The 15178-nt window shown below is 49.4% G+C and overlaps 1 long non-coding RNA gene across 3 annotated transcripts; it reads right to left on the bottom strand.

Annotated features, from left to right (window-relative positions):
- Positions 1–10617: 10617 nt before the first annotated feature.
- LOC122457676 lies at positions 10618–14398 on the bottom strand. Of its 3 annotated transcripts, none has more exons than XR_006277338.1 (6): positions 14262–14398; positions 13565–13746; positions 12428–12654; positions 11538–11649; positions 11190–11288; positions 10618–10821 (listed from the first exon to the last, which is right to left on the bottom strand). It is a non-coding gene; the product is annotated as an uncharacterized LOC122457676 (long non-coding RNA). The 3 variants fall into 3 exon arrangements; XR_006277337.1 differs by lacking the exon at positions 14262–14398 and adding an exon at positions 14238–14257; XR_006277336.1 differs by lacking the exon at positions 14262–14398 and having other exon boundaries at positions 10622–10821; positions 13565–13910.
- Positions 14399–15178: the final 780 nt, after the last annotated feature.

The raw sequence follows: 15178 nt of genomic DNA, 5'->3' as shown, positions 1-15178 counted from the left end.
AAGGAGGAGCAGTAACACACTCAGCAGAAGGTGGTGGGCTAAGAGCTCCCCTCTCCTCCCCACCTCCTAACACAGGCCTGGTTCAGTTTGTCAAATGGCAGGTGGGGAGTGTCAGAGTTTGGGAAGTGGGGAGGATGTTATGAAATAGGAAGCAGGTTTAAAACACACACAAGGAAGTATTTCTTCACACAACACACAGTCAACCTGTGGAACTCCTTGCCAGAGGATGTTGTGAAGGCCAAGCCGCCCACCCATAACAGGGTTCAAAAAAAGAGCTAGATAACTTCATGGAGGATAGGTCCATCAGTGGCTATTAGCCAGGATGGGCAGGGACGGTGTCCCTAGCCTCCGTTTGCCAGAAGCTGGGAATGGGCGACGGGATAGATCGCTTGATGATTCCCTGTTCTGTTCACTCCCTCTGGGGCACCTGCAATTGGCCACTGTTGGAAGACAGGACACTGGGCTAGATGGACCCTTGGTCTGACCCAGTCTGGCTGTTCTTATGCTTGATGGCTTATGGCTTATGCTTAAGCCAGCCAGTAGCGGGACGTTCCAGTGGTTTGGGCACTAGCTTAAGATGTGGGAGGCCTAGGTTCAAGTCCCTGCACAGACTTCCTATGGGACCTTGGGCAAGTCACCTAGCCTCTCCATGCCTCAGTTCCCCCAGCTGTAGAATGGGGAATAACAGCACTGCCCTGCCTCCCAGGGGGGTTGTGAGGATAAATACATGAGTGACTGTGAAGCACCTGGAGATCTACTGGCGACAAACACTTTATAAGAGGAATTTTTATTGTTACTACTAGTTTTTATTGTTATTAGCAGCTCTACAGAGGAGTTTGTCTCCTCTTAAAGCTACATTTGATGGATTTAATACAGCAGTTTTGAGCCCTTTGTGTACCAAGGATTCCCCGTCAATCTAGCCAGGACCATCATTCCAGTTAGCAATATGGGAAGGACAGCATGGTAGGAATCCTGCTTGCAACTGGCCCTTGCCTCCCCCCTGGGAAGTTAACCCAGGTCAGGAACTCCTGAACTAATACATACAGGGACCAGAAGAAAAGTTCTGAAATACACAAAAGTCTGTCTGGTTGTTCCTACAAGAGGTACAGTTCTGTGGAGGGAAACAGATCCCCACAAAACACTCTGAAAAAGCTACGGGTATGAACAGCAATACAATGCTACATTTAATTCTAGGCAACAAGATACAGTGTTAGACAGCCTTACCCTCCTTATGGCTCCTGATATAATAGTTTGCTTGGGAGAGCTGGAAGAGAACAAGATATTAGAGAGCAGGCATTTAATACAGTGCACTCAGTGCTGAGAATATGGGTGACCAGAAAACAAAATATGTGAAAAGGGGGAAACTTGACAATTTTTTTAAAGATGTTTTTCAAAACTGGTAGCTTATGGCTGGAGTCATTCTGTGTTAATTATGGGACTCGAGCTCTAAAGGTAAGAATAGCAAAGACATAGGAAGATGCACGGTAAAGGTTTGCTGTTTAGAGGTAGTAGACTATTTGACAATCATGGCCCAGTACCTGAGCTGTTTCTACTCTGAAAGCCCCTTACAGTGCATGTGCACTGCAGTTCTTTGGGGCAACCAGATTGCTGACCCCAAATGAAGACAGCTGGAGAGGACACTGCTAAGCTGGCTTCAGTTTTTATACATTCTTGAAGAATTTTAGACGTGCTTCAGTGTTTCCACCCAAAGACAGGGTATGTAGAGGAGCAGTGTGGCCTATAGGACAGAGCACTGGACTGGAACTTAGGAGATGTGGTTTCTAGTCCCAGCTCAGCCACTGGCTTCCCATGTGACCTTGGGCAAGTCACACTATATGCCTCAGTTTCCCCATCTGTAAAATGGGGATAATGATACTTTACAAAGGAGGGAAGTAAGAGCTAGGTATTCTTAAATGCAAAAGATTTCCCCTTGTTCATTAAGACAGAAAAGCAAACTTATCTGATTTTGGCAACAGTGTATTAAAATCTCAAGTCACCAGACACACACAGAATTTTAAGTTACAGATAAAACATTGCTGGAAGATATTTTTTACTTTAATCATCCAGCAAGATCTTGTGTCAAGGGTCTATTTCTTCTGCAAACAGCTGAGAAGTCACCAACACCTAAGACACAGAAGGCAGCTCTCTCTCCCAACACTCATTTAGGCAGCCTTCATGCCAACAACTGGTACAAAAATCTTCAAATCTTGCCTTGGTGAGTAGAAGCTCAACAGTTCTCAACAGAGAGCAACTTTTGTCAGGATTTGGTGTTCTTGCCATTGCAGTACAAATGCAAAGCAGCAAATTGTGGGAACTGAAACTACCACTTCCCTTCTAGCTGCTTTGTTTTTCATTTAGTTGTCTAAAACAAGGTACTGAACAGCTATTTATTTTCTTGCTAGTTGTGTGGCTTTGTTCAATAATAAAGTCCCAGTTTTGCAGGGCTCACAAGTGCCAGGTGCCATACGGAGGTTGGGCCTACCGTTTCTGACAATGTGTGAGTTAGGGGTAGATATGAAGTTTTAAGAAGGGAGGAAACACCCAAGCCAGCTCATGTGCAAAGCAGTGGGATGGGCATCAGCTAACTAACTGAAGTCTTGGATATTTCACTGTTAAAGAAACAGGTTGCTGAGTTTTTTCCCCTACTTGGTTCTAGTTCCCTCCTGTTTCACCATTTGCCTGATCCAAAGGTCACTGAAGTTAATGGGAGTCTTTCTGTTGACTTCAGTGAGCCTTGAATGAAGATCTGTATGAATCTCTGACATACACAACAGTACGGGGGTAAAACCCCAGGAGACACCCAGAACCATCCACGCTGTACCAATTTTTAAGTTTTACTGAATAAAACATTGCGGCTATCGATTACCTGTTCCACAGCTGCCTTGATATCGGAGCAGCAGGTTCCTCCATAACTGCACGGAAAGGCTTAAAGAATTTCAGAAGAGCCTCTGCAAATTCTTCTTCAGAAATGCTGTTTTGCACCTTTTCAGCCCCGCTCTACTTCAGCAACAAGTATTCCCACACTCCATACAGCACAGGCGGGAGTTCGTGAGGAAGGGTAACGTTTCCATGAGTGCCTAAGACACCCATGAGCGATGAGCCTAAGGCCTGTTTTCAAAAGCAACTTTGGCACCCAACTAGCGTACGGATGAAGCCTTGTACGTTTTCAGAAGTGACGAGAGATTTCAGGTGCCTCCAGCTTTTGGTGCCCCAATGGAAAGCAAGTCAAAGGACCTGTTTTTGAGAAAGCTGCCCACCTTCTGAAAGTCAGGCCCCTTTAAAGTGTCTCATGCATGGCACCGAAAAACTACAAACGACCCCAGTCACTTCTGAAAATCTTGGCCGAAGTCAAGGGACTTTATGCTTTGAAGTCGTTTGGAATTTGGGTAAAATTTTCAGATGTGCCCAAAGTGATTAGCACCTAACCATATGAGTAGGCCCCACAGCCCCTCCATACATCAGCAGGAGGGATCTCAGACCCTCAACTCCTCACAGCGGAGTTCCAGAAAGGAGGAGGAGGAGGAGTCAGAGAGACATTAATCCCGGACAACCTTCAATTTCAATTCACCAAAGCGCCACCCACCCCAGTTACAAGGCAGGGGAAGACGCATTTCTTTCTGCTTCTGCCTGGGGCAAGGTAACCTGTGTACATGGTGACTTGCTTGTGCAGCCATCACTCACTCTTATTTAACGAGCACAGCTGGTCTATGCAACTTTGAGATTCCCACACCTCCCTTCCCCATCCTCCATTACCCCCCACCCACCCCCACCAACTTCACATCTTGTTCGTCCTTACTCTAGACTGCAGGGAACCGCCCAATACATGTTCACAAGCTGCCCAGCGCAGGAGGGCCCTGGTCCCAGCGTGGGCAGACCCTGGCTGCTGCCATTACACACAACGTTTAAACGTTATCTACGTCCTGCCAGCAGAGCCTGGCAAGTAAGAGTTGGTGGTTTTGTGGGAAGTTTCTGAAGGCTCCCAAGGACCCCACATGCAGTGTTCAGTCGGGCAGAAACAGTCGGTACAGTGGTGTCTGGGCTGGGAGGGAGAAGACAAGGGGGAAACAGCCTCTCTCAGAATGACTAAACCCAGGTAAGGGCAAGTGCAGGCTGTACAGTTTCTGCCGGCAACCACGGGCTCCTCTGAAGAGGTTTTGACAACTCAGTGGCAGAGCACTTTCTTCAGCATAGCTGAACGTTCCCAGAAGTGCCTCAGGCATCAAGAACAGATACACAGCAGGGTTACCTCCTCGCACGGAGCCATGCTGCACAAGGGCCCGACTTCACAAGCGCTTTAGAAGGGGTTGCAAAAGGGCTTGCAAATAAGATAAATATAATTTAGCACCATGTCTTCAGTGCCAGCTGCTTCTGACGCGGCCCCAAGGTAACCCTACAAGCATGAGAGCGCCACATAGCTGCGATGCCTGAGCAAGCTCCAGCATCGGACTGGGGATTGTTTTAAAGCGCACCGCAGATAGTGAGAAATATAGGAACAGGCCTGCTAGCCGCCACCACCGAGACCTGAAATAGCCTTCGAACCCCAGCTTCTCGGCACAGCATCCTACTCAGGGAACTGCATGGTTGAACATTGCACTGTCCTGCCACAAAAAGAAAAGGAGTACTTGTGGCACCTTAGAGACTAACAAATTTATTAGAGCATAAGCTTTCGTGAGCTACAGCTCACTTCATCGGATGCATTTGGTGGAAAAAACAGAGGAGCTCCTCTGTTTTTTCCACCAAATGCATCCGATGAAGTGAGCTGTAGCTCACGAAAGCTTATGCTCTAATAAATTTGTTAGTCTCTAAGGTGCCACAAGTATTCCTTTTCTTTTTGCGAATACAGACTAACACGGCTGCTACTCTGAAACCTGTCCTGCCACAGGTGCCCCCAGAAGACTGAGTGAAGAGATATATTTGCCCCCTTTATATTTGGTCGTAACCAGAGCCACTTTCATCAGCCCGTGTCAGAGCCATTGTTCTTCTGGCCAAAGAGGACTGGACAAGATGCGCCCTTTGAAACTCACCAATACAATGAGGCCCTTCATTTGACCCGCTTCTATCCTCTCCCCGAGCAGCTGGGACTGTGCCTGAAGATGCTAACTCGAGAGACTTCCCAGCCACCCTTAGACTAGAGCAGGGAAGAAGCTGTGCATTGCAATCCAGGCTCCTTCATCAACGTGGTGCAGGGAACGCCCCAATGTCCCCTCCGCAGCTCCAGTGACCGGCATGGGGAATAGAAACGGTGCCTGGAGGCTTCTTCTTCTTTCTTCCAGGAGGGCCATTGTCTGTCAGGAGCAGACAAAACTGCAGCACAGTTTTAAACCAGTCACGCGCCAGCAACACCATGTATTTCCCTCCAGTCATCCAAGAATTGTTTGGCGGGGATCAATACACAGGGGTGCGGGCGTAGATACAGAAACAGGATGTGATTAAGCAGGATGCCTCAGGTCTGTAACAATTCACCAGGCTTCCTGGCTAATCCCTTGGCTCTCACACCAATGTTTTGGAGGGCAGGGGGCATACCCTTGCCCAGCAGAAGTGGTGATCTCCCACTTGCAAATTAATTCATTTTATATCACTAATAAAAAGGATTCTTTCCCCATAAAGCCCCACAGACGTGTGTCTGGTATGTGGGTCATGGCCTAAGCCATCCGCCGCAATAATTCTGCAGTGACCAGTGGCTGAAATGGAAACATGTCAATCTTCCTGTGAAGGAAAGCCATCTGAAGACAGAATATAGATGAAATGCACAGATTAGGGCAGTGGTTTTCAACATGTGCTCTGTCTGCAGACTGTGTCTAAGGAGTCCAGCGAAAGACAGACTGAAAACTGACGGGGACAGAATACAACTATATACACTGTGCAGACAATAGATTTCCCAAGCTGTCTGCAAATTCCCATGTAACAATTTGCTCTTCACCATATCAGACATTCAGGTCAGGCACAGGTTGGAATCCAACCCATCCATGGCCAATGTGGGATGAATGGGGGTGGGGAGGGGTTTCAGTCCAACCCCCCATTGGGACAGGGGTCCACATCAGAAGTGGCACTAATAGCTGGCCCCTTTACTGGCAGGCTCAGCAGAAATGCCGAAGATAAATGCTGAGATCTGAAGGCCAAAGCAGGCCATTTATGATGTGACTCCTGGGGAGTGCAGGCCAGACAGCCTCCCCTGGGCCATAGCGAGGCCAAATCCTGCTACATGCTCAGCACGCTCAATTCCTATGGACTTTGACAAGAGTTGAGGTCACCATTCACCTTGCAGGATAAAGTCCTTAAAGGACCAGGGAGATTAAATGTCCTGCTCCCCCTCTAGGTGCAGGTTGAGGTGTTTGCAGGGAAGCACATGCTACTGCTGGCCTTGTCCTTATCTGTTCTACTGCTGGGATTTTGGTTGATCCAGCCCAGAGTTCACTTTGAAATAAAAGCAGCATTAGCCCTGGCTCAGCATTCTCTGCACTCTTACAATGCAGGGCTGTCTTCATGCTAAGTGAAATCATTATCCAGAGTCACATCACCGGGACCATGCCACTAGCCACACAGGGACAGCTTGGCTAACTGCATAAGATCTGAATTCCAAGGGCAGTCTCCAATTCAGATCCCCGATCAGCGTTTTAGGAGACATTATAATACCAGACAATGGTCGGTAAGTGGCAATTACGTTGAGCTGCTATAAGAAGCAATTAGAAACAAGGCAGACACTTGGATTGCCTTTTGCTCTCGCACACACAAACTGTTTGCTGTTCTGAGTAGAGAGGGTGTTTTAGTTAGGGGAAACAATCGGGCTTGCTTATCAGACTGTAACAAATGCAAGTGACAGGATGGTCTTTTACACTCAACAGAGCATTAGCAAGCAAATGCAGTGCCTGCTAAAACAAGCAAAGAGCTGCACAAAAAACATTGCAGGTAGCTGCTTCTAAACCTGGGCACAAACTCAGAACATACTGTGCAGTAACTCGTGTAAGAGGCCCAACGATTCTGGAAGCAAGTGCTACTCCCAGGGTAGACAACTTCCCAACCCAGTTACTGAATTGGTGTCTCAGGAGTAGGACAAAAGGCTGCCTGTTTCCCCTCTGGTTCCAGGAACAGACAGAACACATCAAGCAGTGTCTAGTTTATGCTTTAAAACTCACATGCTGATGCAATTGCTCTGCTCTTTGCACGTGGAAAGCAGTCAGTGTGTGGCTACGGACCTTACTTTGGATCCTGACAGCTGCAGAATGTACAGCCGCATGAACATTTCTACTGCATATTCTTCTCTTCAACTTGCTCCCTTCCCACTGTGTTAGATAGTAAAGAGATGCAAGGGTATTAACTCCTCGAAACCTTCCCTGGGACCAGGCGAAGGCCTGTCTGGGCAAAACAGCCTGCATGTTGTGGGACAGGAACACTGACTGAGCTCTCTTTAAGGGGTGCTGACACCTTGTGGGAAACGTCGGTAAGTGGTCCCTATACAGGCTGCTCTGCTTGCATTTGGCAGACAAGATTTTCAGAGCAGGCTCAGGGATGTCACCATCCCTAAACTGGAGTGTTCAGGTCCCTAGGTCACTTTAGAGACTTCAGTCTCCCCTTGTTCATCTGATCACTACAGAGTCTGCAGAAAACCAGCATCACTGCAGCTTCAGAGCGTATCCACTTCTGGTGGCGTCCCTCAGCTGAAGGCAGAATCTTCCAAGGTGTCAGAGTTAGGTTATACTGGTGATCATGGAGGAAAGGAATCTGACTTACATTAAAGCTCTTGCTGATCAAATGAGTTCTACAAATAAAGGTTTTCCTCAGGACGCATCAGCTGACTGTGACACACCCCCTGGGCAGAGATAAAGAACAGCTGGATTTTCTAAAGCATTGTGTTATGCTTGGGAGGTTAGCACTGCAATTCAGGCTTAAACAACAGTTTATGCAGCTCATTGAAAACATGCTGCCTTGAATGTAAACTTTGGTGCTCTCAATTTCTGTATATTCTACAGCCCTCTAGCCCAACACTGCCCTCTTCCCACACAGGCCACGCAGATGTGCTGACTGCCGCTTTCTGCAGCTCCCATTGGCCGGGAATGGCGAACCGCGGCCACTGGGAGCTGCAGGGGGCGGTGCCTGTGGACATCGACTGTCCACAAAATGTTTCGCGGCCCACAATCAGCTTACTCTGATGGGCTGCAGGTTGCCCACCACTGCTGTAAAGTCTGCAGCTGCAGTTCTTGTCCAATATGCAGAAACTATAAGTTAGTTTTAGATGCTCTACTTCAGTGGAGCCTAACACTGGCAAGGCTTTAACTTCAGTTGCAGCCACTATTGTCAATGTGGTTCTAGTACAGCTCCCTCTCTCTGAAGGATTCCCACGTTTCCACAATCCTCCCTCACAGTTGGGGTTGTACTGTACCATACTGCTCCTCATCTTCACATGGACTCTGCCATTCATGAAATCAGAAGGGCTGGTTCTGTATTGCCAAGTGTTCATTTACTATGCTTTAAGGGGAAAATGATCGCGTTTGCTGCAAACTGACACCTCCCCTCTCCATGGCGGCTGGCTTTGAAAATCCCTCTCTCACTTGCGTAGAAGAGGTGCCCTTTAGCTGTGGCTTTTTGCAGAGGTTCAAATGAAGAAAAACAACTGCTATCGTTCGTCTCTACTCCACCTATGCTGACAGCTCCCTGGAAGGCGCTCTGCCCACACCCCACCACCCACCAAAACAATATGTGTCATCTAGAAATATTCCCCCACCCACCGCAACCCCAAGTGTTTTACTGTTTTGTTCACTGACCTCCCCCTCCACCCCAACTGCATGCAACCCTCGAATAACAATGTACACGCAGTGGGGTGAGGAGTTCAGCTTCCCTTTGCAGCTTCCAAGAGATTACACCGAATGGCTTCTACCACCAGTGACCCACCTTCCCCTCTCCTCTTGCTTTCTAGTGTGTGCTCCAGCAATGTGAAATGTGGAGGTGAGGCATGCTGGGAATGCAGAGCAGGGAACGGATTATGGCTTAGGACACCGTGTCTGCAGCTTGTCTCTAACAACACGCTGACCATTGTGGTCTAATTGTTCCCTAGTACTCCCCCCATCTGTCTGTCTTACACAGAGTGTGAGCTCTTTTGTTCTGTTTTTGTACAGCACCTGGCACAACGGGGCCACGTCTGCGACTGGGGCTCCTAGTGCTGCCACAACACACAAAGTTAACAAGTTTCCCACATGACATAAGCTATGGCTTCAGATAGGGCTTAGATAGAGACCTCACTCACCAACCCATGAGCGAAGTGAGGGAGAAGAAAGACTGTTTCTACTTTGACTGTATCTCCACTGTGTGATGCGATACACCCTAATGATATTGAACCTGTGGGATGTCTGAGCACTGGGGAGGAGGCGGAAAGATCTAGTCTTGGTGCCCACGCAGAGCAGACAGGTTCAGAGATGCCCAATACCTTACTGCAATCTTTGTCACCAGAACTGCTGGAGAATGAACATCTGCTCGAGCATGACAGCAAGACAAGAAGCCAAACAGTAAAGACAAAGCAGGACTAGTCTTTGGTCCCACTAATCCCTCTGCTCAGAACAGCACAAGAGTCAGAGAATTTTCCTCCCCAACGCAAAAGAACTGGGGTTTTGTTGGGTACGTGAACGGGAATGGACAAGACAAAACATCTTCCACCTGGACAATAAACATGATCAACTTCCTTGGAAGGGCAGAACTGTTGTGCTAGAAGGTTTTTGTTCATGCCAGGGCTCAGTCTCTATTCGAGACATAATTTTCTCAAAAGGAAACAGAAGTTTGGCTGCCAATTTGGGAGAATGGGGGGCCACATCACACTGGGTAAAAACGGTATATTCACAAGCGACACGTAACTGCTAGGCCACGCAGATAGAGCGCCACTGGGACATGCTGACAAGCTCAATAGCTTGTTTATCATTCCTGTGGTGCAAACTCAGTAAGAAAATCCTGTCCCCCTACACAATATTAATAATCTTTTTAAAATTTCGCCATAGCGTTCACCTATTCGCAATGTGGGCCCAATCCAAAATACAGGGATGTTTGCACTGGGGGGTTGGGAAGGGGGGATTCTAGTTAAGAATTATGTGTTATTTCTCCTCTCCTCCTGTCCTGGTTTTTTTTTCTCCAAGAGGCAAAATCATGCAGGTTTCCCTACTAGCTAAATACAAATCGTAAAGCTATTCTCCAGTGAGTACTGCATTCGCTCTCTCATAGCTACTAGGGACTGAGGCTCATCTTCAAAAGCAAACAGACAAACCTAACTTCGAGATGGGAGGAGCTGCCTCCTCAGAGCTGTCTGATAAGGTGTAAATTGTGCAAACCGTTTTTACACTTCCCATTTGCAAGTGACTTGATGTGGCCCAACCACCACCCATGCAGTAAGGGCATGATTAAAACAGTTAACCCCCATGTCGGCGGGAAGTGACACCTGAAATCCAAATAATCCCAGCACATGAAAAACAATGAAGTGTGCTTTTCCTTCCTCAACCCCGCCGGACTGGGCTCTAAGCCTATTTGAATCGGGGCAGACACAGTGCAGCCCACAGATGTCTTTACAGACAGACAATCTGAGGGTGCAGCCTTCAGGGACTAGGCAATGTTCCATCATGAGCAAGGCAGAAAGATACGCTGCTCATGCTGGAACCTGCAATCTCCATGGCCAGCATCGCCCTACTGGTATCAAAGGAGACAGCACTTGCTCCATTTTATACGCAGTAAATAGCGCCCTTGCCAACCTGGCCCTTGGCTTTGCCCATCTGGAATTAGAACAGCAAACTCGTCGTGTGTGCGCCTTTGTGGGCAGGGACTCATCAGTTTGCAAAGAGCCATGCAGCTCTGTGAGGAAGAGGATGTGGATTATGGGAAAGATGGCAGCCACATGGAGGAGGTGCACTGGCACAGCATGCAGGCAATGTCACACTTTGAGAACATCGCCTCTTACAATACACTAGATACAGCAGATTATTGTCCATTGCATTTAAGTTAGCAGGAATGTCTAGAGCCAGGGACCGGGACTACTTCTTCAATCGGATGACCCTATGGACCCTTTCTCTCTGTTGTTGTCTCCGGTCAGCCTCAGGAGAGTCTCTTGCTAGCTCCCAAAGTGTTACCATCCATGAGAGAGCCCTGTATTGAGTGGCTGACCCTCTCAGCAGGTGCAGTGGCTCCGAAGGACCCAAGGAAAAGGTCACTCCATCTCTTACCTGCCACACTCCCATTCTTCAGGGTCCTGGTCTCTCTCTTGGTTCCAACTTTCACCATTGCTGTGATGCTTCCGAGCAACCGCATCCTTTCTTTTTTCGCTGAAAGGCAACATTGCAAGGCAGTTCAGTTTCAGTTTCCGTTTCCGATGGGCATTGGCACATCCGTGTAAAGGGGAAGGAGAGAGATGCTGTCAATTCCTTCCAGAAAGCATTTGCAAAGAGAAGCAGTGTTTGTTTTCCTCTGTATTTATTACACCCACCAACAGTTTGGTAAAGCTCTGGCTGTATTACGTACATTATTTTTCATTCACAAGTTAAACAACATTGAGTAAAATTTTTCACCAGTACCTAGGCTTTTAAGTCCTACTGGTTCTCAAGCCACCTCGGCACAAACGTTGTCCGCTGTCCGGTTCTGCAAAAAGGAGACCTGAGACTTGGTGTTTGTCTACATGGGGACTTTCTGAAAAGAGAAGATGAATGAAAGGCGTCAAGTTACAGTTGAAGCATCCTGTATAGACACTCTCATTCAGAAGTGAAGTGGTCTTAATTCACTTTAGCTTAATCTTCCTTCAATGTCTCCACGTAGACAAGCTCTAGAAAACGTGTGGCAGGCATCCTGAAGGGCGCAGAGGAAACCATACAGGAGCAAGGACCTTCTCAAGTCCCAGCTACACAGAAGCTTTACTTTTTAACCGTGACACCATGCACAGTTGTACACAAAGCTACACACCACTAAGCATCCTGAGTAAGGCCCTTGCTCATTCTGGAGGGGACCTCAAGCCAATGTCATCTCCCCACTTCAGAAGGTTGTGACAATTTCTCCACCAGAATGTGAAGAAATAAAAGGTTGGGAGAGAGGCTGGTCTCAGGGTTGTGGCTCCGGACTGGGTTTCATTTGCAGCTCTGTCACTGGGCAACCTCGGGAAAGCCCCTTAATGCCTCTGGGCCTCCCTTCCTCGCCTGTAAAGAGATGATATTCGTTATTTCTCCCACTCTTTGTCTGTCCAGATTTTGAACTCTTTCGGGAAGAGACTAGTGATGTGTTTCCACAGGGCCTAGCAACTGGAGCCTCTAGACACAAGTGAAACATAAAGTAACAGGAAAAAGAATTTAAACTCCCACAACAGGCAGAAATAGAAGCAACAGGATGCAAAAGAAACACTTGGCTATGAATTATGAAGAAGAAGACCAGACAGGTGATTAAAGGATGGCTGTAGCCACATGGACATGGGGCTTACCACTTAGACCAGTTTGCAGTTCCGTAGTTATCAGAACTCCAGGCTGAACACCACCAGACAGGCTGAAATCCTGTTAATACCAGCTCAGCAGGGTCCTTTTGTAGCCTCCCACCCTCTGCACCTCAGGTGATTAGTGGAAATCCGATGAAACGTACTAGATTCGGTGTAATCAGAGCAGTCAGCACTCCCAGCATGGCAGGGACAGCAAAGTTTGGTCTCTTTCCCAACTGAAAGAAGTTAGAATTAAAGAAAACGCCAATTTGCTTTACAGTCCCGCTTCTGCTGTGAGAGGCAGGAGGTGGGTTTTTGATAGAACTGCCCACCACTCTCCTTGTAAGTCTGCAAATTCCACATAAGTTTGGTTTCACCCCCCTAAAGGGGCATTTCCCCTCCCAACCCAGGAAGCTGCCAGCAGCCCAGCGCTCAGGACTGACCCAGCAATAAGTCAGCATGTGCATGGAACAGAGGAGATTTCAGTGCATGTGAGGAAGGTTAACAGAGCCAGATTAAATAAGCTCTACTGAGGCTTTGAAAAGCACCTCTATAAAGAGCAGTTTGAGGAGCCGAACCCCAGTGCTGGGGACCCTGGCACCCAATGTAGTTACTGACGGCAAGTGTGTAACACTCACAGACCCTGGTTGTCGGCAGGTAGGATCGAACCTGGGGCCTCTGGAGTTTAGTGCATGAGCTAAAAGCCAACTGGCTGTTAGCTCAGGCCGTAGAGCAGACTCATTGTCTCTCTCTCTCTCTCTAAGTGGTCTCGGTGCCACGAGATGGGACAGAGCACCCCACCAAGGAGGTGTGTGGGTTACACAAGCACCGCACATTTCACAGGTGAGCAGTGAGGCAGTGACAGGTGCAGGCTGTTACTTGCCATCTAGTGATGCCTACGAGGCCCATACAATAGCAGAGCCTCCACTGTGCTGGGGGCCATACAGATCCCTAGGAAGAGATGGCCCCTGCCTCAAAAACCTTACAGTTCAAACGGATGAGATGAGGTAGGGAAAAGAAAGGTCACTGTCCCCATTTTACAGACGAGGAGCTGAGGCACAAAGGGAGTAAGGGAGGGGGGTCACACTAGATAGCCCTTGTGGTCTCTTTTAACCCTACAGGTCTAGGATTCTCCGGCTTGCTCACATTCACTTGGTGAATCTGTGGCAGTGCTGGGAATTGATCTCCTGAGGCCCAGTCAAGTGCTTGAACTACAAGAGCATTCATTAGCGCTCTGGACCCTTCAGACTCCAGGGATCACCTTGCTTAGCGCCCCGGCAGGGCCGGGGATGAGCCCACTGCCCGATCGTAGATGGAAGGAAAACAGACTGGGTTGGTTATTCTTAGCAAGGGGACGGGTCACATTTGGTGAACAAACACCTCATAACAAAGACAACTGCACCCCCCCCCAAAGTCTGCCACAAAACAGACCCTGGAAGACCCATGCACAAGCCTCTGCCCCAGGGAATGACCTGGGCCTGCCAAGGGCTGAGTGGGGCTGGGCAGTGTCCCAGGGAGAGGGAGAGCCCTGGCCAAGGGGTGGCTGGGGCAGTGCTGGCGGGCAGGGCCCACGATAAAGTGGGGAAAAAGTTTATTTTTTAAAATGAAGTTATCAGCTTAATGGGGGTGCACAGGTGCAAACTCCGCCCCCCACTTGTCAGCTGGGTGCAGACAAGCAGCCTCCCCCCCCAAGCTTCCAGCCCCCGGGGGCCACCTGCTAACCAGCCACCAGGAAGCCACTGGACTCCCCCCAGAGCCCGCCCCCAGGGAGCCACTGCACCCCACAAAGAGCCTCTGCTGCCCCCAACCAGCCCCACACCGGCTGGAGCGGGGCCGGCCCTACGTGGCCAGAAACAGAGCTGGGGGGCGGGGCCACAACGAAGCCACGGGACCGGACCGGACCGGACCGGACCGCGCCGCGCTGCGCCCACCCTGGAGAAGGGGGGAAGCTCCTCCCCCCCCGGGAGCGGGGCGTTGTTGGAACAGCCCGGGCGGGGCGCCTGGCGCAGGAGGCTTTAAAGGGGGGGCGGGTTGGCGCTTGGAGCAGGGCTGGCTGGAGCAAAGGGGGGGCCCTGGCCTGGGGGCTCAGGGCACAAGCCGGCGCTGCGGGGCCGGGCAGCGCCCTGGGGTCCTGGCAGAGCCTGGAGAAGGGAGGATGGGGTGGGGGCAGCAGCAGTGGGGGCTGGCGTGGCCCCCTGGCCCAGCAAGTCATTTTGGGGGCGTATCCCCAGGGGTTATGAGAGTGTGGGACGCTCACAGGGGGCTCTGAAGCCACGGGCAGCTCGCCCAGCTGTGTGACTTGCTGCAGCAGCTGCCTGGCCTGGCTCTGGGCCCCGGAGCCAGCTGTTGTCACCTGAGCGATCTCACTACAACTTGCCCCAGTGGCAGGGTCTGATGCCCAGGAACTAACCCTGCATGGCATGGTGCAGTGGCTAAGGAATTAGGTGTGTCGTGATGCAGCAAGGGGCTATAGGGTTGGGGCCATGTTTAGAGCATAATTTCCTTAACGCTAACCAAGGCTTCACCCCCATGGAAGGGAAAATGCTGTATTCTTGGAGGGCGGACATGAGAAACTGTGGTGTATAAGTGTCACATCCAGTGAGCTATGCTGAAATATGTTGCTAACACATCTGTGCACACACTGCCCCTTTTGCCTTGCACATGAGCTTGGATTTTACCATCTCTAACCAGCTGGAGGGCCTGAATATTATTTATGAGTGATATATGGAGTGTTGCACTCACACATGAAGATGCTGCGTG

Source organism: Dermochelys coriacea, chromosome 27 (assembly GCF_009764565.3).
Source record: "Dermochelys coriacea isolate rDerCor1 chromosome 27, rDerCor1.pri.v4, whole genome shotgun sequence".
In the NCBI taxonomy this organism is placed as follows: domain Eukaryota; kingdom Metazoa; phylum Chordata; order Testudines; family Dermochelyidae; genus Dermochelys; species Dermochelys coriacea.
Note: the sequence above shows the minus strand (reverse complement) of the source record. Positions and strands in the feature narration are given on the sequence as shown.